At 33.8% G+C, this 16,633-nt stretch overlaps 1 protein-coding gene across 2 annotated transcripts in view; it reads right to left on the bottom strand.

Moving 5' to 3' along the window:
* LOC115217477 (rho family-interacting cell polarization regulator 2) overlaps window positions 1–16,633 on the bottom strand; it is a 205,528-nt gene that overhangs the window by 147,376 nt on the left and 41,519 nt on the right. The window contains exons 1-2 of one of the 2 annotated variants that reach the window (XM_036507755.1): window positions 12,731–12,842; window positions 2,573–2,644 (exon numbers count right to left, since the gene is read on the bottom strand). The gene's annotated coding sequence lies outside the window, so the exon portion shown is untranslated. Of the gene's footprint in view, window positions 1–2,572; window positions 2,645–12,730; window positions 12,843–16,633 lie in introns of those variants that run through there. The other variant, XM_036507754.1, reaches the window with a different exon arrangement.

The raw sequence follows: 16,633 nt of genomic DNA, 5'->3' as shown, positions 1-16,633 counted from the left end.
AGCACCCACAACACTCTCAGAGTGGTTGGCATTAGGAAGAGCATCCTGCTGTAGAAATCCATGCCAAATCAGACTGAAGTCTGGTGCAGCCTTCCAGCATGCCAACCCATGCAGCATGGACAATGGATGTATGATGATGATGATGATGATATATATACTTGCATATCCTAACACTCTTTATACTCATCTGCTACTCTCCATATGCATCATGTCTGTATGAATGCAGTCTGGTTTATGTTAAACTACTCTCAAATATGAAATAAGATTCGGATCAATTTCAACTAGGCAGACTGGAGTAATTTGGAATTGTCTCTGGTCGAACTTCATCATGCAACTCTCCAATATTCCCACTTTTACATTCCAATCTGTTTCTTCTTTCTGTCCCAGATGCCACTTACAGGATCCTGTAGCTGTAATTTTTATGTTGTATGCTTGGATTGAAAGCCTTCACAGCAGTAGACACAAACAAGGTGGGAAAAGTTCAGAGAGCTTACTACTCCTGCTGGCAACAAAGGGATTCTCTCTCTTCAAGTGACACGTAGACAGTATGTTACATTCAGATGAAATGCATTGCAACATGATAATGAGGAGGTGGGCACTAATTGTAAAGGATGTGTGAAGGTTGAAGAGAAATGAAGTAAACATTCTCTGCTGGATGTACAAAATTTGTGTGAATGAATGACAAGGTAAGGATGAACTGAAAGATACACTAAATACAAAAGGAATCAGTTGTAGTATGCAAGAAGACGCATTGGTACAGGCAAGCAATGCATATGGAGGATAAAAGATGGATAAAGAAGTAACAGGATATTCAAGTAGAAGGAAATTATGGAAGAGGAAGTCCAAAGAAGACATGGGCAGAAGTGAGAAAAGCTGATCCTAGAATACTGAAACTCACAAATGAGATGATAAAACAATGCGAAAAGTAGTGAAACAATGTTGAAAAGGACCTATCCAACCAATGCAAGCATGGAAAAGTGAATATAAAAGTGATGATGGTAATGATTGTTCCCTTTCTCAAAATGCTTCCAATTATTTCTATTATACTTGATAAAACAGTTTCTTTGGTGAATTTCTTTAACCTTTTCATCAGTGTATGTACACTCCTTGTATATGAATATATGTTCTCTCTAGTTATCTAGTAAGTACATTAATGTCTATGCTTCACTGAGGATTTACTAAGGTGATCTAATGAAATTGAGACATATCCAGAGTTAACCTCTCCTTCCCTTCACTGCAATAACCTATTACCAACTTTCATTAATTAGGATTCAACTGCATCATATTTTCTTTTTTTCCTTTGTCACTGTTATCTCATTTTACATTTTAGTTTAAGCATCATTCAGTAATGTTTACCTTTCCTCAACATAGGTATAGCCTAAACTGACAAAAGTTATCACACTACTTACAATAAATATATAACACTTACACAATATCCTTTTACAATATCTATAGCTAAATAAGCAAATAGTTTTAATTCCAGCATTACTTATTCTATTTATTCACAAGAGAAATTCAAAATTAAATAGTATATCAACTAATTTTTATCAATGTTTTTTCAATATGATCCACAATCCAAATCTATTTTAATTATTTCATATGTATTGTTTCAGCACCAATATAGATTGAATGGTTTAATTAATCTGGATATTTGCATAAATTGTAAGAGATTGCATATTATTTAATATCTCTCACCATTAACTAAGATAAATTAGATAAATAAAGGGTTTTTTTCCATCCAGTTGTTCAATAAATTGAACAACCTATAAATTAAATTATAGTGTAAGTGACTGAGTATTCCACAGATATTTGCACAATTAAATTACCCTTAAATTGTACCCAGAGAACTACAAATATAGTCAGATAATCATCACCATGGTTTCCATCTACTACATTTCCATAACAAGGTTTGGGTGATAAACTGCAGCTATGGTAGAAGGCACTTATCCAAGGTGAAGCAGCACAGTAGGATTGAAACTGTGTAATCATAATTGTGAAGCAAACTTATTAAACATTTAGCTTTGACTGCTCTGCAAGAAGACAAATACACTGCTTAAGAACAATGCAATATCAACCAATAGGAGAGCCACTATTTAGTCATTTGACCAACAGCAAATAGCCATCAAATCTTCCTTGAATAGCATTCAACCCTCTGCTTTTGATTATGGGTTTTAATCAGTAAATTGTTTTAACACTTAATGCTTTGAATTTTCATAAACTTAGTATACACTTAAGCTCAACATTTCCATCTTAATTTATTTGTTCCTTTATTTTTTTGTTCAAGTATTTATTCCATTTTAGTGCAGATTCCACTTGTTTTTGCATTGATGTGACTGAGATATTACTCTACTCACTGCATTACTTCATTTGACATGAGAGGCATGCTGCTGTTAGCTGGGTCCTGAAAGACTTGTTGACTATTACAAAAAGGCAAGTGATAGGAGGCTGAATTGAACTCAGAAAGCAAAGAGTCAGAATAAGCAGCACAACATCAGTGCTATTGAGCACTTTTCCTAAATTTTCTTTTTAAGAACACCATAAAGTTTAAATCTTTAAGAGACAACCTACTTACCTCTACTACAGCACTTGAAAAAGCTTCTTTACATGTTTTAGTATTGTAAAAGTCCGTTTATAAGATTTATTACTGAAAAGAAAAGAGTACAACTTTTATTAGGTGTTATAAAATTTAAGATATTTTAAATATAACATTCATTTAATTTTTAATTTGTTAATTAGAAAATTTCTAATTTTTAGCAGTTATCTCTCTATATCTTACACCTGTATTTTATGAAAATGAACTAAAATAGGATTGATTTCCTGTAATAGCTGCTTAATGTTAATTGTTCTTCAAACAATGTCAAGGCATGATTTTAACTGAAGACGACAAGAGCTTCTGGAACACATTTCAATTATAAAATACCCCAGCTGCTTGCAGTTGTGAACTTCTCTTTTTTGAGATACCTATTTACAACTAGATAGGTCAGATAATTGAGAGTTGATATAACCACAGGCACACAAGCTAAGAGAAGAGTTACAAACCATACTGACAAAACCAATTGCACACCCTCAGTGACTACTAACGCAAACTGAATGTATTAAACTCTCACCACAGTTTATCAGTAGTAAGTTTAATCATCTACTAAAAGCAGGTCAAATTGTCACTTTTCAAATTATATAGCTATAGTCATCAATTAACAATGACCATAATTGCTAATTATGATAATTAGGTAAAAGACAAAAGAAAGTTTGCATACAAAAGCAAACAGAGTAATACAATAGAACAAAACATACAATATCAAGAGATTACTGGAAAACTACAAACAGAAATCTCAAATATAAACACTAAAAAATAAAATGAAAGTTTTAGTAGCTTTTACTGTTTTTGTCTTCTATGCTATGCTCTTTATGTAACAAAATTTAGAGAGGATTTTACCTAAATATCTCATGACAAGACAGTCTGAATAGCAGAAGGAAAAATAGCAATTAGATGGACATACTGTTATTAAACTATGAAGATAACTGGAAAAAAAAAAGTGAAGCAGTATATTTGACACCTGACCAAAGCTCTGAATGTTTCAGTCAATGTAGTAACAAGCAAAGAAATAAACCAAAGTATATTGGTACAGTCTATCAAAAAATGTCCAAGTCAGTTCTAATTCTTAGCATTCTGAGTTTAAATCCCGCCTTTCAGCCTTCAATAGTCAATAAAACAAAATACCAGTCAAGTATGAGCCATCTAGTCATTTTGTTAACATAGTATTAAAATGAGAATACTATTAATTTTCTTTTTTCCAAAATATTGCTGTCTAAAGATATTTCAAGTAAGAGGCATTAATTATTTTTGACTAACCAAGACAGTTATAGGCAGAGTTTAAATTGTACTAGCATAGTAAGTTGTATCTTTAGATACAACACAGAAACTTAGAATTTAACAGAATTACTGTGAAAGCTTGAATAATGTAAACTTGTCTCCTTTTTGCATGATATCAATTGTCTTTTATTTACCCAGAACATGGATACAAACGACAGGATGAGCTGGAAGAAATAGCTTAAATGGGTTGATGGCATGAATTTGGATAATTAAGTTCAAAAGGTGATATACTGAATGTATACACAAAAAAATGTGTAATCAAGATTTCCCTCTCACTGAGGAAAACAATCATTTTGCCTCAGTAGAAAGAAAAAACCTGGTAGCAATTGTTAGAGATGCTTGAAGAAAATCATCATCATCATCATTTAGCATCCGCTTTCCATGCTAAGCAATGGGTTGGACGGTTGAACTGGAGTCTGTGAAGCCAGAAGGCTGCATCAGGCCCAGTCTGATCTGGCAGTGTTTCTACGGCCGGATGCCCTTCCTAACGCCAACCACTCTGTGAGTGTAGTGGGTGCTTTTTACGTGCCACCCGCACAGATGCCAGACGGAGCTGGCAAACGGCCACGGACGGATGGTGCTTTTTACGTGCCACCGGCACGAGGCCAGTCGGGGCGGCACTGGCAACGGCCACGAACGGATGGTGGTGCCGGACGAGTCTGGCAAAATGGGAATAATTTTAAGTAATCAGGAATCAATATTGCAAAGTTAATTTTCATAAAAAAAGAAAATTTGATCTGCATTTGGAGACAAGGGACAACTATGAAAATGCTTTAGTCTGCAGGATTTAATAAGCACTGTAAAGTTTAACCAAGCCTACAAAGTATGATAGCTAACTTGCATTTTTACAAACAGGAAAAGAATTACAATAATATTGAAGCCAGCATAATTTTCATAATTAAAAAATATAAACATACCACTGGGCCAATGATATGCTATTGAGGACTTTTAGACTGAAAGACCTCCATAGTTGTTGCTTGCTTGCAAATAAAGAACGGACCTTTCCTTCTAATAAAAATACACATTAACTTTGAGAGGTAAATCCTAATTTCTTGGAATTATCTCTCCTTTTCTTTGAGTGCCTCTACAGTTGCCACGAGGTTTAGGTTTTCTTTCTCTAGATAATTTCAATTAAGAATTTTGTTTGCTTGTATCAATCAATACATCACTTTTTAGATCAAGTACTTGTTATGGCTAATTCACATTTAATGTTAATTTTGAAATACAATCAGTTTTACATCTTACTTTGCCTACATCTTCCAATAAACATTAACATGCAACAATTCAAATTAAACTCTACTCAACCAGTCCACACTCTAGTTTTATATCTGATTTCTTTAATGAAACATATTAGTTCAATTATTTACACAAATATAATGCAAATTAGGATTGAAGAGAACTCTTTAGGTCTTGTCAGAGCTAACCTTTCTAGTACAAATAACATAATAAAATGAATCTTGTCCACACTCTAAAGTAGTTTGTGATAATATCGCCATAGAACTATAAAAACACACCAAAACAGAATGAGCTGAGGAGACAGATGCAACAAGCCTCAGTACAGACAACCTATCTAGAACAGTAAATCTGAATAAAAACTGCTATTACTTCATCACTGAAATTCAGTAAAGCTGGTTGCCTTTAAGAGAGTTTTGATTTAATAAAAAGGATTTTTTTTAAATGAACTCAAGCAATTATTTATTGCATAAGTAAGTATTCATCTCTTCTCTCTCATGATGGCTTTTTTTTTTTTTTTTTCTTGTAATTAGCCAACTTTTTTTTGTCATGGTACAAAGGGCATAATCAATTTAATCAATACCAATACTTATTTTATCAACCTTGAACCAAAGAAAGATAAAAATTTCTCTGATCGGGCCTAAAATTGGAAAAACATCATGTAACTAAATACTGAAGATATTCATTCTGATATTCTATTGATTCTGCTATTTGATATGCAAATAATAATTTCTAACTTAAACTAAAAGCCGCAAATTTTAGGGTACCAACCAGTTAATTATATCACACCAAGTAGTGCACCTGTACTTTTATTTTATCAATCCCAGAAGAATGAAAGGCAGAGCTCAACCTTGGTGGAGTTTGAACTCAGTTCAAATTGTAGAATTAGTGAAAGACCAATTCTCGCATCCATTGCCAACAATTGTTTAACATTAATAATAATTATTTCTATTAAAGACACAAGGCCTGAAATTTTATGTGGAGATGACTAGTCAATTACTTTGACTCCAGTACTCAACTGATACTTATTTTATTAACCTGATTTATTCTTTCCAAATTTTGGCACAAGGCCAGCAAATTAGATAGGAGGAGGCAAGTCAGTTACATTGATCTCAGTACAGGACTGGAATTTAATTTTATTGATTCCAAAAGGATGAAGGGCAGCCAACTTTGGTGGGATTTGAACTCAGAATGTAAAGAAACAGAAGAAATACCACTAAGTATTTTGTTAGCTTGCCACCCTAATTATAATTCTTTCTAATTTTGGCACAAGGCCAGCAATTTTCAAAAGAGAGGACAAATCGATTACACTGGGACCATTACTTAACTGGTACTTATTTTATATTCCCAAAAGAGTGAAAAGTCAACCTCAATGGAATTTGAACTCAGAATGTAAACAGCCAGGAGAAATGTCACTAAGCATCTTCTCTGATGCACTAATGACTCTGCCAGCTCACCACCTCTTAATAATAATAATAAGAAGAAGAATCTCGCCTCAAAAATAATCATCAAATCTGAAAAAACTTTAAAGAGGTATTCCAAACCATGCCTTGAACTCATCATTGACTAGATTAATGCGTATTATTCCAACACTGAAAGTATCTATTTAAATAAAGACAACATAAATGTTATACATGATAAACAGCTCCATAAAACAACTTAAAAAAAGAAAATTATATGTGCTGAGATGAAAATCTATAAATATTGAACATCTTTTTTAAGTAATTTCATATTTTACAAATTTTAAAATAATATTTATATTGATCTCTAATGCAAAAAGTAAAGTTAGATATTCTCCACAGCTTAAATTATTGATTCTTGGGTGAGAGAGTGGGGGAAGAAAGGTGGGGAGAGTGCACATGTATGTGCATACATCTCATTTATGTTTGACAAATAATCAACAATATATATATATATATATATATATATATATATATTATATAGTTAAAGCCTTTTTCCTTAAACTTCGAAGAATTGCAGTTATCTTTATTGAATTTCAAAGTGTAGAAGTGTGAAATAGTGCAACATCAAAATTACATTAATAAAAATAAAATTCCATGAAAGTTTTTTTCTATATATTTATTTTTTTATTCAAAGATTTTTGATTATGAAAGTGTTACCTTAGAAACATCTCAATTTTGCTTTTACCTATATATGATAGAGTGTATATGAATATAGCAATAATGCATGAATAGAGATTAGATTTGTTTTTGTTTTTTGGAGGAGGGTAATTTCATTTGTATATAAAATTGTTTGTTTTACAGTTTATATTATCGTTATTTCAATGTCTGCCTTTCCATGCTGTGAGAGACTGAGTATGCAATATTTCTCAATACAGCCTCATTTTATCCATAAGGTCAAATGTACAGATATATGTCTTAAATATTTCTACCTACATTTTTGCTTAATCTAACTGTAGTTTATTAAGTACCAACACTACTAGTTATTTTATTATAATTTCTTTCACACACCAACATAGTCATTCATATCTCCTTCATCCATACATTATTACCCCGTCTTAACCCATCTGTGCCTAAAGCAAATCAAAATGCCACATGTATTTTGAACCAATGACAACCTCTACATCATTGGTTCACAACCATTTTTTACCTATGGGCCTCTTTGATTCCTCTTTTTCTCTACTGGACCTTCATAGCCATTTGCTGTATATAAAAACAATCTTACTGAATTTTTATATTTAAATAATATTAAGAATTGTTTAAAAAAATTGAAATGCTTTGTGTATTATAGAAGTTTAACCTATTTATTGAACATAAATTTTAACAAAATCTTATATGGACCCCAGTTGAGAACCATTGCTTTTTATGGTCACACTATCTGCCAGAAATAACAGCCAAAGCTTTCTCAAATTATACCCTAGTGTATTAAAAGAAAATGAATATATTTGATATGTAATGATATCAAAGAGATAGATTCAACAGACATAGCTGCAATTTCTTTAATCGTAGATTTGCTCAGTCAGAGCTGATTTGTAGGTAAACAACATCTACATTCTTGCACATACAGCATCACAGTTTCTATTTATGCCGCATGTATTTCGACAAGAACTTATTTCTATCTACTAGAGAATTAGCAACTACTCAAAATTATACAACTTGGAGAGATATAAGATGTCAGTATTGTTTAAAAAGAAATTACTATAGTTTAATATGGGACAATTTTTTCAGGTTATGAGGGTTTTTTCAGTAGAATCAGTCTAAATAAGATTATTAAAGCTACATGCTTTTATGTTGAGGTTCAAATACATTCAAAGACCAAAAGGCAATTTTAAAATATATTTTTCTGGAACTTCTTTAACATGAGTAAAAATCTCAGAAAGGGTTTTAAATGTAGCAGTGAAGTTGGTCACAAAGTCAAAAACTAATTAAGTATACCATATTCTGAAGGTTTCTCTGCCAACTATGCTGAAAATATGTTGCCATTGCTCTTCAGTTTTATGACTAATACTAGAAGAACATCCTAACAAACAAAACAGATGTCATATATAATACAACCATACATTACATATTTTACATTCAATTTCCCAGTTTGTGTACAAGATATGCGATAAAGTATTTTACAGTTATTACCTCTTCCTCAATATAAATCATTCAATGATAGCCTATGGAGGCACTTTCAACTAAGGGACAACATCTTTCCATGAAACATCATCATCATCGTTTAACGTCCGTTTTCCGCGCTTAGTCATATTTATTTAATACCAAAAAGTGGATGTGAAAGAGGATGCTATGCAACAGCTGGCAAGAAAAGCACCAAGATGTTTGTTTGCATGATGGAAATATGAGAAACCAACTATAATCTAACAAGAGTTAGATGTCAACTGGAAATATGCAAAAAGCAATGAAATGTTGAAGTAGAGGCCACAGCTAGTATATAAAAGAAATATTACACAATGGAGACTAAACTTAAAAACCCTTCCAGAGAGCTCAGAAGGCTATTAGACAGCAAATGGAAAATATCCAGAGAACAGAAAAAATTTCAACGTAACATTCAGATTTACAAAATATTTAAAGCTCAATGCAAATACATGTATATAAATACATACATACATGCGCACACACATACACACAAACATAATATATTGATTTATGATTGAAGGGCCATGCTATGGCTGGTTCAACAAATAGGTCTTGTCGAGCATGACTAGATACATGTGCGTGTGTGTGTGTGCATATATGTACCTTGTATCAATAATGAATATATGTATATACACATACCATAAATGTGTGCATGTGCATGCATATGTGTGTGTGTATTTACACACACAAACACACACATGTATAACATATTGTGCAGAGAATGGTTTTGGCCATTTTAAGCTGAAGATCCAGACACTCCCACTCCCGCACATATGACCTTTATTGACACCAGATATCATGTCCAGGCTGGCAACTTTATTATACCAAATGGATAGAAAGAGTGTATGAGTTGAAGTGCTATGCCAGCTTTATGGGACATAAAATTCTACATCCGTATTGCTGAGTTGCATGTTTTTTTGTTTTATTTTTATTTTTTGGAAACTACATTTGTTAAAAGTCAATAATGGTTTTCCTCAGACATGTGAACAACCAAGGTAAATGCATATGCATTATATGTATGTATGTATGTACACGGTTTAGATGAGTGTATGTTTGTGTGTGTGCATGTATGTATTTATATACATGTATTTGCATGCATGTATATGCACTGAGCTTCAAAGTTTAGATGAGTCAGAGACATTAACAAATATTTTTAGTTCATAGATTACAAGATCAACGGCTGATGAGTGTGTGCCCTCTCCCTTTCCTCTCTCTCAGCAACATTTCCACCCTTCCACTCCAACCCCAATTTCCATAATGCCACTCAGGACATATTCCCTTAGCAACTAAACTATGTGGCAACATGGAGATTTTCTCATTCTCAGCCTGCCTCTATAAGATCCTCAACAACACACACACACCTGCACACATACATACAGGCACATTCACACACTACTGCCACTGCCACCACCACCAATTTTTTTACATCTACTTTTCCATGTCTGCATGGGTTAGAGAGAATTTGTCAAGGTAGATTTTTTTGTTGCTAACCCTCACGTTTCCATGTAAGGTAATGTTTCTCCATGACCAGACATGCTTCCATGGAAAATTGGAAACAAAGGACACCACTTGCATAACAGTGACACTCATTTACAATTATCATGTGAAGTAAAAGCAAGGCAGAGACAGTAATACACACAAATATGTATGTATATATGTATGTATGTATCATGTATTTGACAGGCTTCTTGCAGTTTCTGCCTACCAAATCCACTTAAAAGGCTTTGCTTGGGCCAGGGTTGAACCTGGAATCATGTGTTGGGAAGCAAGCCATATAGCCATATCTACATCTACACACACACATACACACACTTGCGTATGCATGAGTACAGACATGGCTGTGTAGTTAAGAAGTTCACTTGCAACCATATGGTTTGGGGTTCAGTCCTACTTCATGACAACTTAGTCGTGTGAGACAAATTTGATAGTCAGACACTGCACAGAACCTGTAATTTGTATGCTGGGTAGGAGGAATAATGCATATAGGTGAGTGTTTGTCTATGTGTTTTCCTGCTGACATTACTTGGGCAGCAATGACGTTGTTTATGCCCTACATAAAGAAACAGCTCATCAGTCTCATTCACAAGCAAAGATACTTCTGACCATACAACTTACACCTCCAATAGCAGTGTCCTCTAAAAATGATGTATGTGTGTGTGTGTATGATCATCATCAAAATCATTTAATGTCCACTTTTCTATGCTTGTATGGGTTACATTTTTGAGATGGATTTTTTTACAATTGGAAATGAATCACACTGCTTGTATGAGAGTGGTATTCATTTACAACTATCACAATGTCAAGACTCACGCTTTATACACACACTCACACACACATCAGATGGGCTTCTTACAGTTTCAGTCTACCAAGTCCACTCACAAGACTTTGGTTGGCCTGGGGCTATCGAAGAAGACACTTGCCCAAGGTAGCATGCAGTGAAACTGAACCTAGGTCCATGAGGTTGATAAGCAAACTTCTTACCACACAGCTATGCCTGTGTATGTATAAATATAGGTGCAGGCATAGCTGTGTGTTTAATAAGCTTGCTTCACACACCTCCAGTAATAGCACATAAAAAAATACAACTGTAACCCAACAATATAGCGCAACTCACATTTAACATATTCCACACAACTTTCATGAAACACAATCAAGACCAGTTCAAAATATCCAAGAGGCATTGTTGCACACAAATCCAGGATGTGGAGGAGGTGCCTTAGTAGTGCAGTAGAAATTCACATGAAATTCGGAAACATGATGATAACAATGATGACATCAAAATTTCCATTTTGCTGTCAAGTGAAATAAAATTTAGCTATTTGAAACTGAATTTGAGAAGCTTTTATAGCAGTCATATTAATTTGATTAGCTATATAAAAGTTGATGTTTTAGGCAGTAGACTGTTTTTACATTTGAAATATAAACATACTTTCATTGCCCTAACTGCTCTGAAATTCAGGCTTCACTGGTTTAGATCATGATTGTCTCTAAGAAAAGTATAATAAGACAACAGAGTAACACTGTTAGTAGGAGAGGTTAGGAAAATAAAGGAGGATGAAATACTATAACTGAATAAAGTAAAAGAAGTTAAAAACAATTGAGAACAAGACTAGAAAAGGTGAAAAGTTTTTAGGAATTTTTTTTTAAAGAACTCAAAAATCACTAAGAGAAAAAATCACATATCTCTAAGGAATATTAAAAGCATTTATTTACTGTCACATATATTATAAAAGTTTGGTGTGATTTTTCAGATTGTTTATACACTTCACTTCAGAAAATTCAAACCTTAATACTAAACAAACTCTACTACAATGTGCAGTTATAATACCAGGTTACTTTGTTTAGTACAATATGATTGGTCTACATTATTCCATAAGGAGCATAGGACCATTTTCCCAGTTCCTCTGACAAATATATTCCTCCCTGGATAGGACATCAGTCCGTCGCAGGGTTACTCATTCTCACCAGCTGAGTGGACTGCAGCAATGAGAAATGAAGTGTTTTGCTCAGGAATGCAACACATCGCCCAGTTCAGGAATAAAAACCACAATTCTGTGATCATGAGTCCAACCCCTAACCATTAAGCCATGCGCCCACACATTATAAGTATATTAGTACAATGTACTAACTTAAAATTAATCTACAAACATAAAAAATGTATAGATTTTAGAAGACAAACATAAGCATGTGAATATATACAAATTATAAACTCTGTGCTCGACATCAAAAGGGTTAATTATGGTTATATATTTCTTCTCTAAAGCAGGAAATACACCATATTTTGTGAACTATAAACACACAAAACACAAATAACTTCCCTTTTTGAAATGGATATTTTTCCCTTTTGTTACAACAACTGTGTGTCACAAAAAATGCCTTTGTTATGATCACATCTACAAATGGATTTTTTAAAAGTTTCTTATCTATGAAAAAAAAAATAATTGGGGAGGGTCACAAGATTAGATATATTAATACAAAGTTACTCCAACCATAAAAGCAGGTTATTTTACAATATTTCCAGACTTACCATTTTAGTCAGCTACTAATGTTATTTTTACATCACCTCATCTTTTCATATAGCTCTTCATTGAAAGCCTGCCTGTTGTTACAGGCTATGTCTATATCTGTACCATCCCATATGTATGAGTAGCAGGATATTATATGTACTATGCATAACATCAGCAACTCTTATGAATGAAGTATTTTGTAGCCTTGAAACAGAATTCAGCTTTTACAATGCAGATATGACTATGATAAGAACAGTCAGATTAATGTTAACATATCTTATGTAAGGAATAGTCAAAAGTACTGGAAAGAAATGACATTTGTAGAGAATGTGATGGGGAGGGGGTTCTGCTGTTTTGTTTTTTATGAGGTTGGTTCTCCAACCGGTTTGGCAGAGAGTTGTGTCCACGACCTTCACAGCCCCTCAAAGATAAGTGAAATTGAGGTAGTTGACAATGAAAGTAAGTACATAGGCAGGGATGGAATTCCAGAGGAAGGACTGGACATAATGGTTAGCAAGAAGGAGGAGGATGGGGAGGAGAGATAAGTGAATTGTGAGCTGAATGAAAATGGTATAAGACTAGTCAGTTCTATGGAACAGAAATGAGGTGGTGGTGGTGGTGGTGGTGGCGGCAGTAGTAGTAGAAGTGGAGAGGGGGAAGGATAATGGGCCAGAGGTTGGAATATTTTAGCAAACAATTTTATGCCAATCAGTCAAGTGGTTTGGGCAGAGGAAAAGGAATCCACCAGGTCTTTATGTGTAACAGCAACACTATCCCAGATGCAGAAGCAGTACTGCATTGTGGGTCTCATTTGAGCTCTGTAAAGGGTTTAATAATTGTTGGAGGAAGAAATACTGTCTAGTCTTGAAATAGAAGACAGTTTTCTCTGTAGTGCAGTCTTTGCTATGCTGAAGAGGAGAGTTTGACAAAAGAGATTTTCAGTGATGGCGTGGACTAGCATTTGTAGCAACCTTGAGGATTCTGTGGGCATGATAATATTTATTTAATGTGCAGGCATATGTTATTGCTCTTTTGAGAGAGAAAATAGTGACATAACCCCATTGGAGAATATTTTCCAATAGCTGAGTCAGTGGAGTTGCCTTTCTTGGTAATATGACTCTAGCATTGGCTGAGTATTATTGATACAAAAGGAAATATGTCTGAGATCTACAGTGTCCATTGTCGTTCCTACTAACTAAGGTCCTTCCTACTAACTTGTAACCTGAACTTAGCTGTGTTCTTTTTCATGTCTTTTAAGCCTTTTATGCTATGACCTCTTTCAAGTTTTAATGCTTATTCACCATAAAGGTAATGGATGAAAGGGATATTATAAAAATGGAAGTGTTTATGTAGAATTTATTATGATGAAAAACAACAGCACACAAAAGGAACTTTGTATACAACAGGAGAAAGTCATCTAGAGACAATCACAGCTTCTGCCATGGACAAGTCCCCTCTTCGGTATTCTCCAACCAACTGGTGCATGGCAAGATAGCCTGAAGTAAATGGGAACATAGGCTCATTTACTTGGGTCATACTCACTCCTATCACCTAATATTTTGGCAAATTTACTGGAAAGAAGCACACTGCCAGACACCTAATATTAGTTATCAATTTACCCATACTGCAACTTTAAAGAGACAGGCTGCGTCAAACAATGAATACACCTTCTCACTGTCCAGGAAACTCTCCAGATGTTGCAGCTTCAGCATGTGAATGTTCACCATTAGCCATGAGTAACCAACACTCCCTGTGCAGAGAGTGCTGGTACCACATGGACCTTCTAACCAGTTGAACATGTTCCCTCTACAAAAAACAAAACAACCAATATTCCAACCTGGTCAGGTAATAACAGGGGTAAAGCACAACAGTCAGGCAGAAATAAATAATGGAGGTGACGTATGCCTGTTCCACCTCTGCTCAATCTTTCAGGAGCGTAACTCAATATTCGGCTCATAATCTCATCCCAGTTCCTGAAATCTAACATGAATCAGTGCCAAAGCATCTTGACAGAGGATTGTCAGCCCAGCAACACTTAATACCTGCCAGCATGAACTGCAAGTGCCAAGCTGCAAGCTACTAATTTGATCTAGTTAATACATGCCCCTTTTACTGTTACATTTTTCTTCAGCCAACCAACTCAATTTCTTTAGTGTCCAACACTATCACAGTGATGTCAACTGCAAATGACAACACAATACAATAATAATAAACCATTGATCATAATCATAAGCTGAGTTTGATATGTTCGAAATATAGTTGTTTTTATATAATGTAATTTTCTGAGTACTGATTTGGTTCCTTGTATCTTTATATGCATAAATCACCATAAAAACATAAAATTATAGCTTTAACATATGTTACTTTCCTGATTTAGCAACACAGAAGACACAATTGCATGAATCTCTGATACAATAACATTGATACAGTACTTAATAAATGAAAGAAATAAACCTAGTTTCAAAAACTGATTACTAAAAGAAAGAATGATGGACATACTAGGCCATATGATTATGAAATCAATCATTGTCTTATATCCCTAGTAAAGTATATATATATATATATATATAACCCTGCTGGCTTCTGATAATACAGTAAACAGAAGGTGTCATTATTACTAAAATTTTAAGTGGTTATGTATGAATGGCTATCCATTTGTAAAACAAACTATTCCAACAACACCCATCCTATCCAAACTTACATGGGAAAAAAATTACTACGAAATAAACCACTTCTACATTGCTTGCTGGCTATTACATGACTATGTTGAATAGTGATTGTAATCTATTTAGAACAGATCTTTCTTCTGGAAGTTAATCAGTACACAACACAAAAATTCTCTTCCGTATTGGCTCTGATATGGTTAAATTAATTTAGCAGCATCCATGTGAGTGTTACAAACTAATCAATTCATTTTAACAAATATTCACTGAAAATTATCTTCATTAGATAGCAAGTCTTTCAGTTTTAACATCTCATTTTTACAAATTACTACAGAATATTTCCACAAGTATTTTTCTAAGCTTTATCTTTGTGAAGAAACTTTAAAATTTCATTAATTTAAAAATATTACCATATAGTTCGAACGTGTAAAAGCTTTTAAACAAACCTGAAAATAGCAATTTTATTTCTGAAAGTATTCAATGTTAAGTACTTGCTTTGGCAATATATAAATAAGCACTAAGCAAGTCAATATCATATTTACTTGAATTCAATGCAATCTCAAGTATAATGCAACTCATACTGCTATGCCCAAAAACTAGTGGCATATTTTATCATTTAACATTCCCTTTCCATGGCATGAATTGAACAATTCAACAAAATCTAATAAGTTAAAGGACTGTACAAAGCTTCAATTTCCACTTTGGTAAGGTTTATGCTGGATACCCTTCTAATGCCAACCACTTTCCACAGTGTACTGGGGGATTTTTATGTGGCACTGGCACCAGTGAGGTCATTACGTAACTTGCAAGACAAATCTTCTCAGACATTAAAGCTTTGCACAATGTTACCCATTACTTTTATTCCCGATGTTTTTGTAGTAAATTTCTCACATCACAGATGGAGAAAAGAGTAATTATTCAGTGAATGGCAGTTAAAAGAATATCAAGTGTCACTACAACCAAGTTTAACAAAGCTGATTATCTAACTGTACAATCATATATCAAAACAAGGACTAGGTGTTGAAGAATACCTTGAAACATCAGATATTAAATGATATTAGCCTATTAAATGGAGTGAGCAAGAAAGATTAAAATTTTATTTCCATTAAATTTTTAGAGTTATCTTCCTTGCCATCCCTCCACCACAGAATTAGTCATTTAGAGGATGATTGTTCTCATCACTAAGGGTATAATTTTAATTAATTAAAATTTCTGGGCTCACTCCTCAAGTATGCTAGCAATTAAACATAAGCCAACTTG

Source organism: Octopus sinensis, linkage group LG11, assembly GCF_006345805.1.
Source record: "Octopus sinensis linkage group LG11, ASM634580v1, whole genome shotgun sequence".
In the NCBI taxonomy this organism is placed as follows: Eukaryota; Metazoa; Mollusca; class Cephalopoda; order Octopoda; family Octopodidae; genus Octopus; species Octopus sinensis.
The sequence above is the reverse complement of the archived record's forward strand: the minus strand, read 5'-3'. Positions and strand labels throughout refer to the sequence as shown.